This window comes from Nannospalax galili, unplaced genomic scaffold (assembly GCF_000622305.1).
Source record: "Nannospalax galili isolate Female #2095 unplaced genomic scaffold, S.galili_v1.0 scaffold686, whole genome shotgun sequence".
NCBI classification, from domain to species: Eukaryota; Metazoa; Chordata; class Mammalia; order Rodentia; family Spalacidae; genus Nannospalax; species Nannospalax galili.
In genome coordinates, this window is record NW_008355472.1 from 1,383,216 (window position 1) to 1,397,815 (window position 14,600).

Below are 14,600 nucleotides of genomic sequence, written 5' to 3' on the forward strand. Positions count from 1 at the left end.
AGACAAGAAAAAAAAAAAAAAAGCCCCCATTAGCCTGGCCTTTACTTATACTGCTGTACCACAGAAATGTAGATTTTTAAACCATTAAGAATACCTTTTCTAGGGAGCTGGAGAGACGGCTCAGTGGTTAAGAGTACTTGGGTACCCTGGTAGAGGACCTGGGTTTGATTCCCAGCACCCACATGGCAGCTAACAACCGTCTGTAAATACAGTTCCGGGGAATCCAGTGCCCTCTTCTGATCTCCATGGGCATTGCACACACAGAAATGTAGATTTTTAAACCATTAAGAATACCTTTTCTAGGGAGCTGGAGAGACGGCTCAGTGGTTAAGAGTACTTGGGTACCCTGGTAGAGGACCTGGGTTTGATTCCCAGCACCCACATGGCAGCTAACAACCGTCTGTAAATACAGTTCCGGGGAATCCAGTGCCCTCTTCTGATCTCCATGGGCATTGCACAACATGGGTGCACTTACACACATGCAGGCAATATACTCATACACATAAAATAAACAATGGTAATTAGAATATTTAAAAATAAAAAAGTGGGGCTGGAGAGATGGCTTAGTGGTTAAGAGCACTGACTGCTCTTGCGGAGGACCCAGGTTCAATTCCCAGCACCCACATGGCGGCTATGAAACGTCCTTAACTCCAGCTCCAGGGGAATCCAACACCCTCTTTTGACCTCTGAGGCATTGCACAACCCAGGTGCACTCACATACATGCAGGCAATACACTCATACACATAAAAGAATAAATAAAATATTAAAATAAATAAAAATAAATGAAAAAGAATACCTTTCTTATACATGCAATATTGGTTATGTGTATATAATTTGAATTGCCTTAGTAAGAGAAATATTTGAAGTTGATATTTAAGTGAGCAGTAACCTTTATTTGGAATAGAAGAATTTAAAACAGTGTAACTGGCTATATTTAAATGTATCTCTTTTGTTGTTTTTCTTAGCTATTTTATAAGCAAATTTCCAAATCATTATCGACATGTTTCTCCTATTTTATTTTTGGTGCTGGTGATTGAACTCTATGATTTGGGCCTGCTAAGGGTGCATTATGCCACTGAGCTATGCTTCTAAGCCCTTTCCTGTTTTAAATACATTGCAGTTGAGGTGAGATTGGTAGATTGGCCTCTGAGTTGATTTAGTGTAAGGAAGATATTTATGGATTGAGAAATGGTTAAAGCCAAAAACTGTCTTGGGCAGAATTATCCTGTCAGGGTGCTATGAATTAGGCCCAACTTATCTACCTTCATTCAAGCAGTCTCAGTCTTGAAAATCTGCCACAGCTCCATTCATAAAAAAGTATCCTTTTGGACTCCATTTCAGCAAAATTAGCATCTAGAGCTGTATATGCAAGTTTAAAAATTTAGTGACAATGTGGCTGGAGAGATGGCTCAGTGGTTAAGAACAGTGGTTGTTCTTGCAGAAGATCTGGGTTCGAATCCCAGCACCCACATGGCAGCTAACAGCTGTCTGTAACTCCAGTCCCAGGGGATCCGACAGCCTCTTCTGTCCTCCTCCGGTATTGCACGACATGGGTGCACTTACCTACATGCAGACTGCATGTACACACATAAAATAAATTTTAAAAAAATTAAAAAATTAAAATAAAAATATGCCACGTTAAATGTATCATGTTGTGGTAAACACATTAGTAGGTACCTCCATGGTCTTTAGGAAATTTTATTTGGAGATGAATAGTATGGAAATTTTAATTTCACCTGATTTCCTTTTAATCCTGACTTACAGTTATGACCATCAACTTTTTTATCAGTGTCACTGTCTATAAAAGCTGATACAGAAAATGCTCTGTATTTGCAGCAGGTGACTTAGTATACTGAAAGATGGACTCAAAAGCAGTCATTTCACTCCCATGTATTAGAATACTGTGTTTCCTGCTAAAACACCAGTTCAAGCTTCTGATTTATTCCCCCCCATCCTCCCTCCCTCCCTCCCCTCTTTCCTCTCTCCCTCCACTTGATATGGGTTGAACACTTCTGATCTGAAATCTGAAATTGTCTGCTCAGAAAGTTTAGGATTTCGGAGCATTTTAGTTTGTGCAGATATTTCAAAACCCCAAAAACTCAGAACTCTGAAATTGTGCTCTTAAGCTTTTCCAGTAAGGAATACTCAGCCAGTCATTGAAAGTAGGAATTTGCTTACTCTTGGTATTTATAATAATTTCAGCTGCTTGAAGGGGGGGTGGTCTGACTTATCTGTCCTAGCAAGTGAGGTGCTTTTTAAAAACTCATTAGTGTGGCAAGGGGTTGTAGCTCAGTAGCAAAACACTTGCCTGGTTTATACAAGCGTCTGCATTTGATCCCCTGAAATGCAAAATAAGCCCATTAACAATCATTGAAGTTGGGTTTTTATATATAGTGTGTTCTTTTCTTTTTTTTCTTTCTTTTTCTGTTTTTGAGATGAGGTTTCATTGTGTAGCCCAGGATGGTCTGGGACTTGCAATTTTCCTGCCTCAGCTTCTTGAGTGCTAGGATTACAGGCATGTGCCACCATCAGACAAGGTCCCTTCCCATCTGGGTCCTCTCAGGGTTTCACGCTCATCTTAAATTAGTATGAATTAATTCAGAAAGTGTATATAGCTTCTTATTTATTTTTGTCTTGAACTCGTTACAATTCTGCTTTTCTTCTCAACTGCTGAGATTTGAGATTGCAGGTGTGAGCTACCATGACTGGCTGCCTTTTCTTTTTAGTATAAAGACATGAGTAGTAGGTGATTTTTTTTTTTTTTTTTTTTTTTTTTTTTTGTGAGGGTCTTGTGCCTTTGAGATAGCTCAGTAGGTAAGGAGCTTCCTATTGAACCTGCTGACCTGAATTCCATCCCCACAACCCACATGGTGGGAGAGAACCAACTCCCAGAAGTACAGGCTGGCCTATGACTTACTATGTGGCTCAAGATGACCTTGAACTGATTCTCCTGCCTCCACCTCCCCAGTGCTGGGATTATAGGCCTGTACCTCCATGCTACTACTAGGTAGATGAAGATTATTTTAAAAGAAGTTGCCAGGCATGGTGGCACACGCCTTTAATCCCAGCACCTGGGAGGCAGAGGCAGGCGGATCTCTGTGAGTTCAAGGCCAGCCTAGTCTAGATAGTGAGTTCTAGGACAGCTGGGGCTACAGGGAGAGACCCTGTCTCAAAAAGGCCAAAAAAAAAAGAAGTTAAAGCAAGACCTGAAATGTAGTAAGATGTAAACAGAAGAATTTTGTGCTGAATGTGACAAGGTCCTCCTCCTTATCTTCTGGAATTTGAGGGGAGGAAACCAATTATGATCCAGTTTTTCCCTTTGCTGCCCTCCCTTTCTTCAGCTCATTTCTTTCCAGGTTTATTTGCAACTTTTGTTGTTAATCGGGGACATTCCATTCTTTGGGGAGATTTCATGCTGATGCATTTCCTGTTGACATTTTTTTGTCAACAGTGGGGAAGCATACTTTAGACAAGCATACTTCTTTTTTTTTTTTTTTGAGACAGACAGGGTCTCCTCATGTAGTCCTAACTGGACTGGTACTTGGTATGTAGATCAGGCTGGCCAGATCACAGTAGTTGCCCACTTCTGCCTCCTAAGTGCTGGGATTATTGGCATTTGCCACCATTCCCACACTACTTTACTTTTATTTATTTATTTATTTAATTTATTTATTTATTTATTTATTTATTTATGAACTCACTTTGTAGACCAGGCTGGCCTTGAACTCACAGAGATCCACCTGCCTCTACCTCCCAAGTGCTGGGACTACAGGTGTGTGCCACCATGCTCAGCTACTTTTTAAAAGTTTATTATTATTTTTCTCTTTGGATGGAGCTATCCTCTTCCAAGTAAGTTTCTAAATTCTAGAGCCCACATGCTTTCCTTTCTATGGTTTATCCACAGAATGTTAAGTAAGATTCTGTAGGGTCTTAATTCAAGGTCTCCTGAATTAAAGAACAATTTTTTTAGCAGACTTTTTATTTTTTTGAGGTTATTATGGAGAATTTTAGAATCATACGTGTTTATTTTATAGATGAAAGTGAAAACAGACAGGCGGTGAGATAAATCATTTTGTCGAGGACTCTTAAGCTATTTCTCCTATTGATAGACATTGCACTCTCTCTCTGTTTTTTTTTCTTTACTTTTTAAAACAATTTTTAATTTATTTTTATTTTATGTGTACGTGTGTATTGCCTGCATGTAGGTAAGTGCACCTGTGTCATGCAGTGCCCGCAGAGGTCAGAAAAGGCTGTTGGATCCCCTGGGACTGGAGTTATGGACAATGTTAGCTGCCTTTGTGGGTGCTGGGATTCAAACTTGGGTCTTCTGTAAGAACAGTCAGTGTTCTTAACCACTGAGCTAGCTCTCCAGCCCCTGCACTGTCTGTTTTATCAGTGTCTCTCAAGCAGTTCATCATGGATCCTGTTGCTTGAAGTATTTTGCCTGTCAAATGTGCATTATTGACATGCTTTCTTTATTTAAATTTTCTCATACACTGAGCTGTCAGACTTTGGGTTTTTTTTTGGTTCTAGAGATTGACTATGCTAGGCAAGTGCACTACCACTGGACTATAACCCCAGTGAGGTGATTCTTGTGTACAGCAAATTTTGAGAATGGCCAAATAAATGCAAAGAATAAGAACTTTGAAGGTGGAACAGATGGAAACTCAGCTCAACCATTTAATTAGCTGGGTAATTTTGGACAAGTTATATTTTATATATGTAAGGAAAGGTCAGTGCTTACACCTTTGCTTTTCTGTAAAATTAAATGAGATATGTGAAATGCCAAGTATGGTAGATACTCAATTTTGGTAGCTACTACTATTAATTGAAATTGAAGTCTGGGAAGAGTGTCTTATGGTAACAAAAGAAGTTATATTTCAACAGTTGTAAAAAACACCTTTTTGTTTTTAAATATTCTTGGTTCAATTTTTTTTGATTTGTTTTTATTTTGTGTTTATGAGTATTTGGCCTACACATATATAAGTGCATGCAGTGCCTACAGAGGTTAGAAGAAGGGCATTGGATCCCCTGGAACTGGAGTTAAGGATGGTTGTTAGCTGCCTTGTGGGTGCTAAGAACTGAACCTGTGTCCTCTGGAAGAGCAGCCAATGCTCTTAACCACTGAGCCATCTCTCCAGCCCTATTATATTTTCTTAAGATGCATGTTTATTGTGATGTCATTGTTTCTTAGTACACAGAGACAGAGTGGGTGTCTACAGGCTTGAAAGAACATCCCAGACAATGATTGGAATATAAATGTTGAATCCAGTGGGTTTTTGTTGGCCCAGAAGATGATCATGTATGGGAACACTTGGATTATCTTTATAATTTTTAAATTTTTTTTGGTCTTTTTGAGACAGGGTCTCCCTGTAGCCCCAGCTGTCCTGGATTCACTATGGAGACCAGGCTGGCCTTGAACTCACAGAGATCCACCTGCCTCTGCCTTTTAAAATCTTTGATTTTAAAAAGTAATTTAGAGAACTAGGGAGATAGCTTCATCATTACTGTACTTGTCATGGAAGTGTGAGGACCAGCATTTGGTCCCCAGAATTGAAAAATCTGGGTCCCAGCACTGAGGAGGGAGAGTAGGTGAATTCCTGGCAGCTCCCTAGCCAGCCAGCCTAGGTGAATTAATGAGGCCCAGGCCAGTGAGAGACCCTATCAGAAAAAAGGAGATGGGTGGCTACTGAGAGTGACAACAGAGGTTGTCATTTGGCTTCCACGTGCATAATTGCACGTATGCACAGCACATACTTGCCCCCTCATGAACACACATATATGCACAATACATATACAATAAAGAGTGACCCACTCAGAATGTATCATACATATGTATGAAATTATCAAAGAATAATAAAAATGATTCAGAACAGTTTAATTCAGGATGTGACCAGTTTACCTACCAATTTATTTCATTTCATTTTATGATAAAAACATGACTGTATGTTTAAAAGCATTCTTTTAATAAGAAAAATAAAAATTCCAAGTGATTAAGTACTACATCAATTTAACTATCAGCGTTTTTCTTAATGGGAAATAAAAGTGCCCTGCAGTCGTTAGTGTTTAGACAGGATGAGAACAGGGAACAGTGTATCAGACTACTGAGCCAGATTCTTTTGTTCATTCACCGATTAATACTGCTTTTCACTCAGTGGTCCTTCAGAAAAAGTTTTAAAACAATTAAATCCTAAGAGGAAAATTTTCTTTTTCTTCCTTTCTCTCTCTCTTCTTTTTCTTTCTCTCGTTCTCTTTCACTCTTTCCCTTCCTTCCTTCCTTCCTTCCTTCCTTCCTTCCTTCCTTCCTTCCTTCCTTCCTTCCTTTCTTTCTCTCTCTTTTTCCCTCCCTCTCTCTCTCTCTCTTTCTTTCTTGGGCTGCAAGGAAAAAGATCAGATAGGAGAGAGGAACTTTTTGTAACTAAATAAATTCAAAATTTAAACACATACTTTCAAATTATGGTTAGTCATGGTAGGGAGGAGGCTATGGAGATACAAAGTAGGCAGAGGAGGATAAGCATTTTGAGTTGTGTGTTTAATAAGGCTTTTTTGGTCACTGACCACTGCTTACTTGAATTGAAAAGAGTCAAGGTTTTAAACTTCTTCCTGTTGCTGTTTAATAGCTTATTAACTTACAAGACACTACTTATAGGTCTTTATCTCTAAAATTTAAAGTTCTTTGTTTATGTTTTTTTAGATTTTAAAAGGGATAATCATTGCAGCTCAGTAATTTAGACTTGAATGGGGAATACTCTCCTGTGCCAAGTGGAATTAAGCTAGTAAAGTTACTCACCACTAGGGTTAGGCATAGAAATGTTGAATATTTTCTGGGTACATTTTTCCCTGCCCTGGTCTTTTTAGCCACACCCAACTGAGAGAGGTGATGAAGGTGATTCGTGTGGTAGGGTAGAGTGATAGACCGCAACAAACAGGCTTATCATTGTACCACCAACCCTACTGCTTACTCGTTTATAAAATGTAGGACCTTGGACATAAGTCACTTAAACTTTACTGATTCTCATGTTTTTCATTAATTATAATATATTGTGAGGTTATTTTGGTAATTGAAGTAGTACATATAAAATGTCTCTTGTACAGTTAGTATATGGAATATAATATGCTTTACAGATGCATGTAGGTTGTAGTTCCATTGCATGGTTGAGAATATCAATTCAGAAATTATGTTCTGTGATCATCTCCTAAAAAGTTTACCTGTGGGTTGAGAACTGTAAGCAACCTAAAGATAAACTGTGGTCCTGTGTGCCTCACATCTTTCTCTGTGTAAGTAGGTAATGATTCTTTTCATCATGGCTGGATGACTTTTGCAGCTCCTGCCATTTTTTCATTACCAATATTAAGTAGAATAAAAAAAAGGACAATTTCTCCTTATGTAGTTGATGCAGTCATCTCCACTCCTTTCCTGTCCTTCCTTTTTTCCTTCCACTCAGGAAGATAGTTTTTAAACAGAGTATCCCAGTAGACTTTCTCTGATATCTCATTGGCCAAATTTGGTTCACACGCCCATGCATGTCTTGCTGCACAGGAGGCTGAGAATGTGATTATCTTCTTAGATGTGGGTCTCTGCCAAGAAATAAGGTAATGGTGACAGTAATAGGGCTTTTGCTGTATAACTGTTTTGGCCAGTTTGGCAAATGGGCCACAGGGGTCCATTTCCAATTTACTGTTATTGATGCCCATAAAAGTATTAATTTATTGGGGTTAGAGTAGAAGGGATATTGCTAGAATTCTACTTGTCCCAAACAGGTTGTGAATTATGGACTCCATATAAAGTATTTGTGTCTTCTCCCAACTCCTTTTAAATTCAGTATCTTAGGTTAGCAGGAGAGTTTTGTTTTTGCCACAGTAACCTTATTAGCGGCCTTAGGAGTAGTTACATTTTTTTTGTCACTTTTGGTTATCTGATAGTTTGGAGAAGTGATTTAAGAGTCCTGCAGGCAGGTTTATTTTATTGACTTTAGGTGAGACATTAGTGAAGTAGAAAGTAGATAGAAAGCCAGGAAAGAAAACTAAGAGCTAGAACCATCCCTTTCTGAATCATTTCCCCTTCACTCACAGAGGCTTGGCAGTTCAGTCTTGAAGGATAAAGTGTGAAGCTTTTTACCTGAGGAGGTCTATGATGGCAAGTTGATGTTTGCCCTTAACAAATCTTTGAAATCCCACAGTTGTCATTGTGTGCTGTTGATGTCAGTCTTCAGGATGACCTGATGCATAGGCAGAAGCTTGTTTCAGTGACTACTATGGCAACTAAGAACAGAAACTTGTATCTTTGTCCTTTGTTCCACTGCTGCAGATTTTTTTTTGTCATGGATTGGGCAGGACTCACTGGTAGACACATAGCTGATATTATTTATTTTGTTTCAGTATGTTGCTTGGGCATATTTTGTTTTTAATTTAAAAACTTTTTTAAAAATTTTATGCGTATGTGTGTATTGCCTATATGTAGGTAAGTGCACCCGTGTTGTGCAATGCCCGCAGAGGACAGAAGAGTCCAGAGTTACAGACAGTTGTTAGCTGTCATGTGGGTGCTGGGATTCGAACCTGGGTCTTCTGCAAGAACAGCCAGTGTTCTTAACCACTGAGCCGTCTTTCCAGCCCCAGGGCATATTTTATTTTAATGTTTCATTTTTATCTCCTTTTTGACATTTATGTATGAATCTTGTCTTCCAGATGGTTTTTTTTTTTTGTCTCGTGAACTTTGAAATAAAATAATCCCAGTTCAAAAGAAAATGTTATTTTTGGTATTATGAAAAAGTGTTACCATATCTGTGGTCCCAAGGAAATAATTGGAGTATATATGTCCTCTGGATTATATTTTTGTGGTGTTTTTCCTTTCTGGTGGCTAGAAGATGGGGGCAGTGGGCAACCTTTATTGTATATTCTTTTCTGTATGTCTTGAATTTTAAACTGTGAGAATATTACCTACTATCAAAATTAAAAATCATTTATTTGGTAGTATTGGTAAATGCTTTATTAAAGCATGTTTATTAAACATAACAGACACCATAAATGTTTATAGCAATTATTGCTGAAATGTCACTTTTGACATCTAATTAGTACTTGTGAAATTATTTTATGTGTTTTCCTTTTTCTTTGTTCTTTTATTGGAGAGAGGGTCTCACTCCTGCTTCTGCTCCCAAGTGTGCAGATGTGCTATCATATTTGGCTAATGAAGTTATTTATTGGTTGAAAAAATTTTAAATTATATTTACTTATTTTTCTTTTCCCATTTTTGGTGTATATTTGTGTGTGTGTGTGTGTGTGAGTGAGTGTGTGTGTGTGTGAGAGAGAGAGAGAGAGAGAGAGAGAGAGAAGGAGAGGGACGGGTGGAGGGAGGGAGGGAGTTAGAGAGAGAGAGAGAGAGAGAGATCCCAAGGTTAATGTTGGGAAGAATCCTTGATTGCTCTTCCACCTTATTCATTGAGGTAGGGTCTCCCAGTCAAACCCAGAACTTGCTGATATAAGTAGTCTTGCAAGCTAGCTTGCTGTGGGGATCCTCTCTCTGCCCTCTGTGACTAGAATTACAGGGGGGCTGCCCTGGTCATCCACATTTATGTGGGTTTCTGGAGATCTGAACTCTGGTCCTCATGCTTGCTTGGTAAGCATTTTAACTGCTGAGCCATCTTCCCAGCCTCACTTTTTTTTTTTTTTTTTTTTTTTTGAGTTTGGTGTGTGCATGTTTGTGTGGAGATCAGATGACAGCATGTGGGAGTTGGTTCTCTTCTGCCATCATGTGGGGCCTGACGATCAAACCCAAGTGGTCAGTCTTGACTACAAGTACCCTTACCTGCTGATCCATCTCACTGGCCTCAAAACTAATTAAAGAAAAAACATTTATTTGTCATTTTTATTTTATGGCTGTGGATGTTTGCCTGCATGTTTGTATGTGTACCATGTGCATGCTGGTGCCTGCAGAAGCCAGAAGAGGGCATTAGAATCCCTGGAAGTAAAGTTATATGTCATTGTAAATCACCTTGTGAGTGCTGGGGACTCAACCCAGGTCCTCTGCAAGAGCAGCAAGTGCTCTTAACTGCTGAGTCATCTCTTCAGCATCTACCCCCAAATTATTTTCTAAAAAATATTTATTTATTAGGACTATCTGAAAAAGAAAAAAAGTACCGTGGTTTCCTTTAGAGGTTAAGGATGGGACTTGGAAGTGTCATGAACTTTCTGGGATGTTTTCATGCTATATTTTGATAGGTTTTGGGGTTACATAGGTGCATATGATTGTCGCACGTCACATATTCTATTTGTATACTTAGTTGTATGCAGTTTTATATAATAGACTAAGAAAATATTGGACCTCATGCTGAAGGATTTATGGGCAAGTGTTTTAATTAGTGTCTGCACTAATTTGTTACAGTTTGCACCAAAAATAAAATGGGTGAATGATGGTTAGAAAGAAGGATAAGTAGATATGTGATAAAGCAAGTGTAAGAAAATGCTGTGGCAGAATCTCATTGGTGGCTATATGGGTGTCAACTGCAAAATTCTTTGTTACATGCTTGAAAATTTTCACAATTAGCTGGTAAAGCTTTCCTCCTATCTCCCTGCTTGTGTTTGGAGACTAAAGCCAAACAAAACCACTGCTAAATGATTAAAGTAGAAGTAGTTATGAAAATTACTAAATATCACAGAATGACAATGAATTCTGTGTATAGGAAACCTTAGAGGGCATAGGGCTAGGTGTAGCTCACTTGGGGAACATGTACCTACTGTGTATAAGACCCTGAGTTTGCTTCCTAACATTCACACACCCCTCCCCTCCACTCCCCTATATTCACGTATGGTATGACTCAAAAAGAAATTTATAGGTTTTCCTGTTTGAGACAGAATCTTGCTTTATTGTCCAGGTGCACCTTGAATTCACTGTAGCCCAGGCCAGCCTCAAATTCAAAATTCTTCTACTGTTTCTCCTGAATGCTGAGATTACAAAATGTGCACTATCCCATGTGGCTTAATGAATTTGTTAGAAAAGAGAAAACATTAAACATTCACAGGCCTTTGTGTTCATGTACACACACACACACACACACACACACACACACACACACACACACACCCCAAGTATGCTTTTAAAAAAGTACATGAGCTGGCATGATGGCACATACCTGTAATCTTAGCATATAAGAGATTAAGTCAGGGAGTGTTGAATTTCCAGGCCAACTGGACTCCATAGGGAGATACTATCTCATAAAAACCAAAAACCCCTACTGATTAAATAAAATAAGAGAATAGCAATGAAAAGTCAGGGGGTACTATAAGATATTTAAGAATAATATATATATATATATATATATATTTTACATATCAATGATGTTTTAGGAGATATCCCATTGGCGTGGTGGCACACGCCTGTAGTCCCAGCACTTGGGAGGCAGAGGCAGAGGCAGGTGGCTCTCTGTGAGTTCAAGGCCAGCCTGGTCTACATAGTAAGTTCCAGGACAGCTGGAGCTACAAGAAGACCCTGTCTCAAAAAGACCGAAAAAAAAGAAGATATCCCATTAAAGTCATGGCCAAGACAAAGTAACTACTTGCTTATTTAATCAGTTATTAGTCTCTGTGTTGCTGTGAATGAATTTTGTGGATGTGGCTTTATTTATTGTTTTCTTTTCTTGAGACATGGTCTTGCCATTTAGTCCTGGGTGGTCTGGTACTTCCTATGTACCCCAGACTGCCCTTGAACTTGCTCCTGTCTCAGCTTCCCTGGGAGTTCAGGCATATACTACTATGCTTGGCTTTATTCTGTTTAATATATGAACTATAATAGTTTTCAATTTAGAGTTGCACTACTGAGTTTTCTACCTCTCTTGCTTTAAATTAATTTATTATTATTATTATTATTATTATTATTTATTTTGAGACAAGGTCTCACTATGGAGCCCTGGTTGGCCTGGGAGTCACTATGTAAACCATGCTGGCCTTGAACTCATAAAGATCTGCTTTCCTCTTTGAGACAGGATTGGAGACTGGCCTTGAAATTCCTTTGTAGCTGAGACTGGCATTGAGCTCCTGATTCTCATACCTTCACCCCTAACAGTACTGGGATTACAGGGATGTGCCACCATGCCTTACTGTACTATTTTTTTTTATCTATCTTTTTCCTTTGGTAGCAGCAGAGTAACATGATATTACCTTGTGTGCTATTTAATTGCAGCAGGTGTAAAGTGTACATAGTTTCTCACTAATACCAAGCATCAGGCAAAGTGAGCTGGACTGGAATTACACTGATAGCCACTGGCATCTGTATTTCAGCCTGCATTTAAGATGAGCCCTGCACTCAGTTGGAAAGTGTGACTTTCAGGTTCTTAGGAGCTGCTTAAGGGTTTAATAACACAAGGTTTTGCATTTTAAACAACTCATTAATTTTTCTTTGATGTGTATGAGTGTTTTGTCTGCTTGTATGTAAATGCACCTGTGTCATGCAATGCCCATGGAGGACAGAGAGGGCATCGGATCCCCTGGAACTGAAGTTATGGATGGTTGTTTGCTAGCATGTGAGTGCTGGAAATCGAACCCAGGTTTTCTGCAAGAGCTACTATTTTAATTGCTGAGCCAGTTTTCCAGTCCCAGTTTCCAATTTTGTACTTCTTTTTCAAAATTGTTTCTGATATTCTAGATGTTTTGCTTTTCAATATGTGTTTTATAGCATTGTTGATTTCTTCAAAAAGCTTGAAAGAATTTTGATTGGGATTGCATTGAATCTGTAGTATATTTTGGGGGAAAATTGCCATTTTGATAATTTAAAAATATAGAGTCCATGAACATGTTATACTTCTCAGATTTTTTTTTTTAAGGTCTTCTTTAATTTACCTTTGCAGTGTTTTCAGTCCACAGCTTGTACTTCAATTTTTTTATGGCTCAGGGAGTACAGGTGCTTGACAATAAAGCCTGACTATTTGAGTTTGATTCCTGGGGGACCCACATGGTGGAAGGAGTTAGCTGACCTCCACATGCAGGCCAAATGATAACACACACGCACACACACACACACACACACACACACACACACAAATACTAAAAAATATTCATAAATATGTTATTTTTGATGCTATTGCAGATGCAGCATTTAAAAGATAATTCTCAAGCTGAGTATGTTGGCACACACCTATAATCCCTATAAGTGGAAGTAGGAAGATCAGAAGTTCAAAGTCATCCTCTGTTACATAGTGCATTCCAGGCTAGTTTAGATCATATGATATCCTATCTCAGAAAAAAAGACCCTTATCCCTTATTAGATACTTGATTTTTAAAAAAAATTTTCCATTCTATTATCATCATCTTGATTTTTTTTTAATTTTAAATTTTTGAACAATATCACACACACACACACACACACACACACACACACAATGTGTTGTGATTATACCCCCTGTTCCCCTGTTCTGTCTCATTCCCTCCCTTTTCCTTGAACCATTTCTTCCCAACTATTCTCTGTCCTACTTTTCATGACTTTTTTTTTAACCCACTGAATTCAGTCAGGGTTGTTTACATAACCATGGGTAGAAGGTTGCTTGCTGGAACATGGACAGTTCACCAGTGGCTTTACCACTGAAGAAGACAGGGTTTTGCTAAGCAGGTAAGGTTCAACTTACAATCTTCCTGCCCCAGCATCCTTAGTGCTGGGATTATAAGCTTGTGCCAGGGCATTATCATATTTGTATAATGTCATTTAGGCACAAAAGTTAAAGAAATGTTTTTGATACTAGGGTTTGAACCTAGGTCTACACAAGCACTGTATTGCTGAATTATGGAGTTATGTCCCAGTCCTCCTTCTAGTTTTTATTTTGAAACTGGGTTTCCCTAAGTTGCCATTAATTCACTCTGTAGCCTAAGCAGACCTTGCATTTGCTATCCTCCTGCCTCCACCTCCTAAGTAGATGGAATTATTGCCCTGTTACTACCAGCCCTGGCTAACACATGGACTCAAAAAAATTTTTTTTTTAATTTAGTTTTATTTTATGTGTATGAGTGTATTGCCTGCATGTATATAAGTGCACCCATGTCATGCAATGCCCATAGAGGACAGAGAAGGGCGTCATATCCCCTGGAATTGGAGTTATGGATGGTTGTTAGCTGCTGTATGGGTGCTGGGATTCGAACCTGGGTTTTCTGCAAGAGTAGCCAGTACTTTTAACCACTGAGCCATCTCTCCAGCCCCTAAATGACAACATACTCTTAAAGAACTAGTGAATTAAAGAAAGAATTAATGGAGAAACTTCAGGATACTTTGAGAAAAATGAAAATACAACGTACTAAAATTTATCATATGCTATGAAGCTTGAGTTGAAGGGGAAATTTATAGCTATAAATGTCTGTGAAGGAGAAAGCTCATGCTGGGTATGGTAGTGCACGCCTTTAATCCCAGCACCTGAGAGGCAGAGGCAGGTGGATCTCTGTGAGTTCCAAGACCAGCCTGGTCTACATAGTGAGTTCCAGGTCAGCTGGTTTTACAGGGAGACCCTGTCTCCAAAAAAAAAAAAAAAGCAATCTAAACTCAGAGCTAGAGAAGCAAGAAAAAAAAGTAAGGTTTAGATCAGGAGCAAATGGGATAGAGAATAGAAAAACAGGAGACTTAGTAAAA

General features: G+C 38.7%; 1 protein-coding gene across 3 annotated transcripts in view; it reads left to right on the forward strand.

The window, feature by feature from the left end:
• The window catches only part of Fchsd2 (FCH and double SH3 domains 2), a 222,199-nt gene that overhangs the window by 9,414 nt on the left and 198,185 nt on the right, over positions 1-14,600 (forward strand). The gene's annotated exons all lie outside the window — the stretch shown is intronic.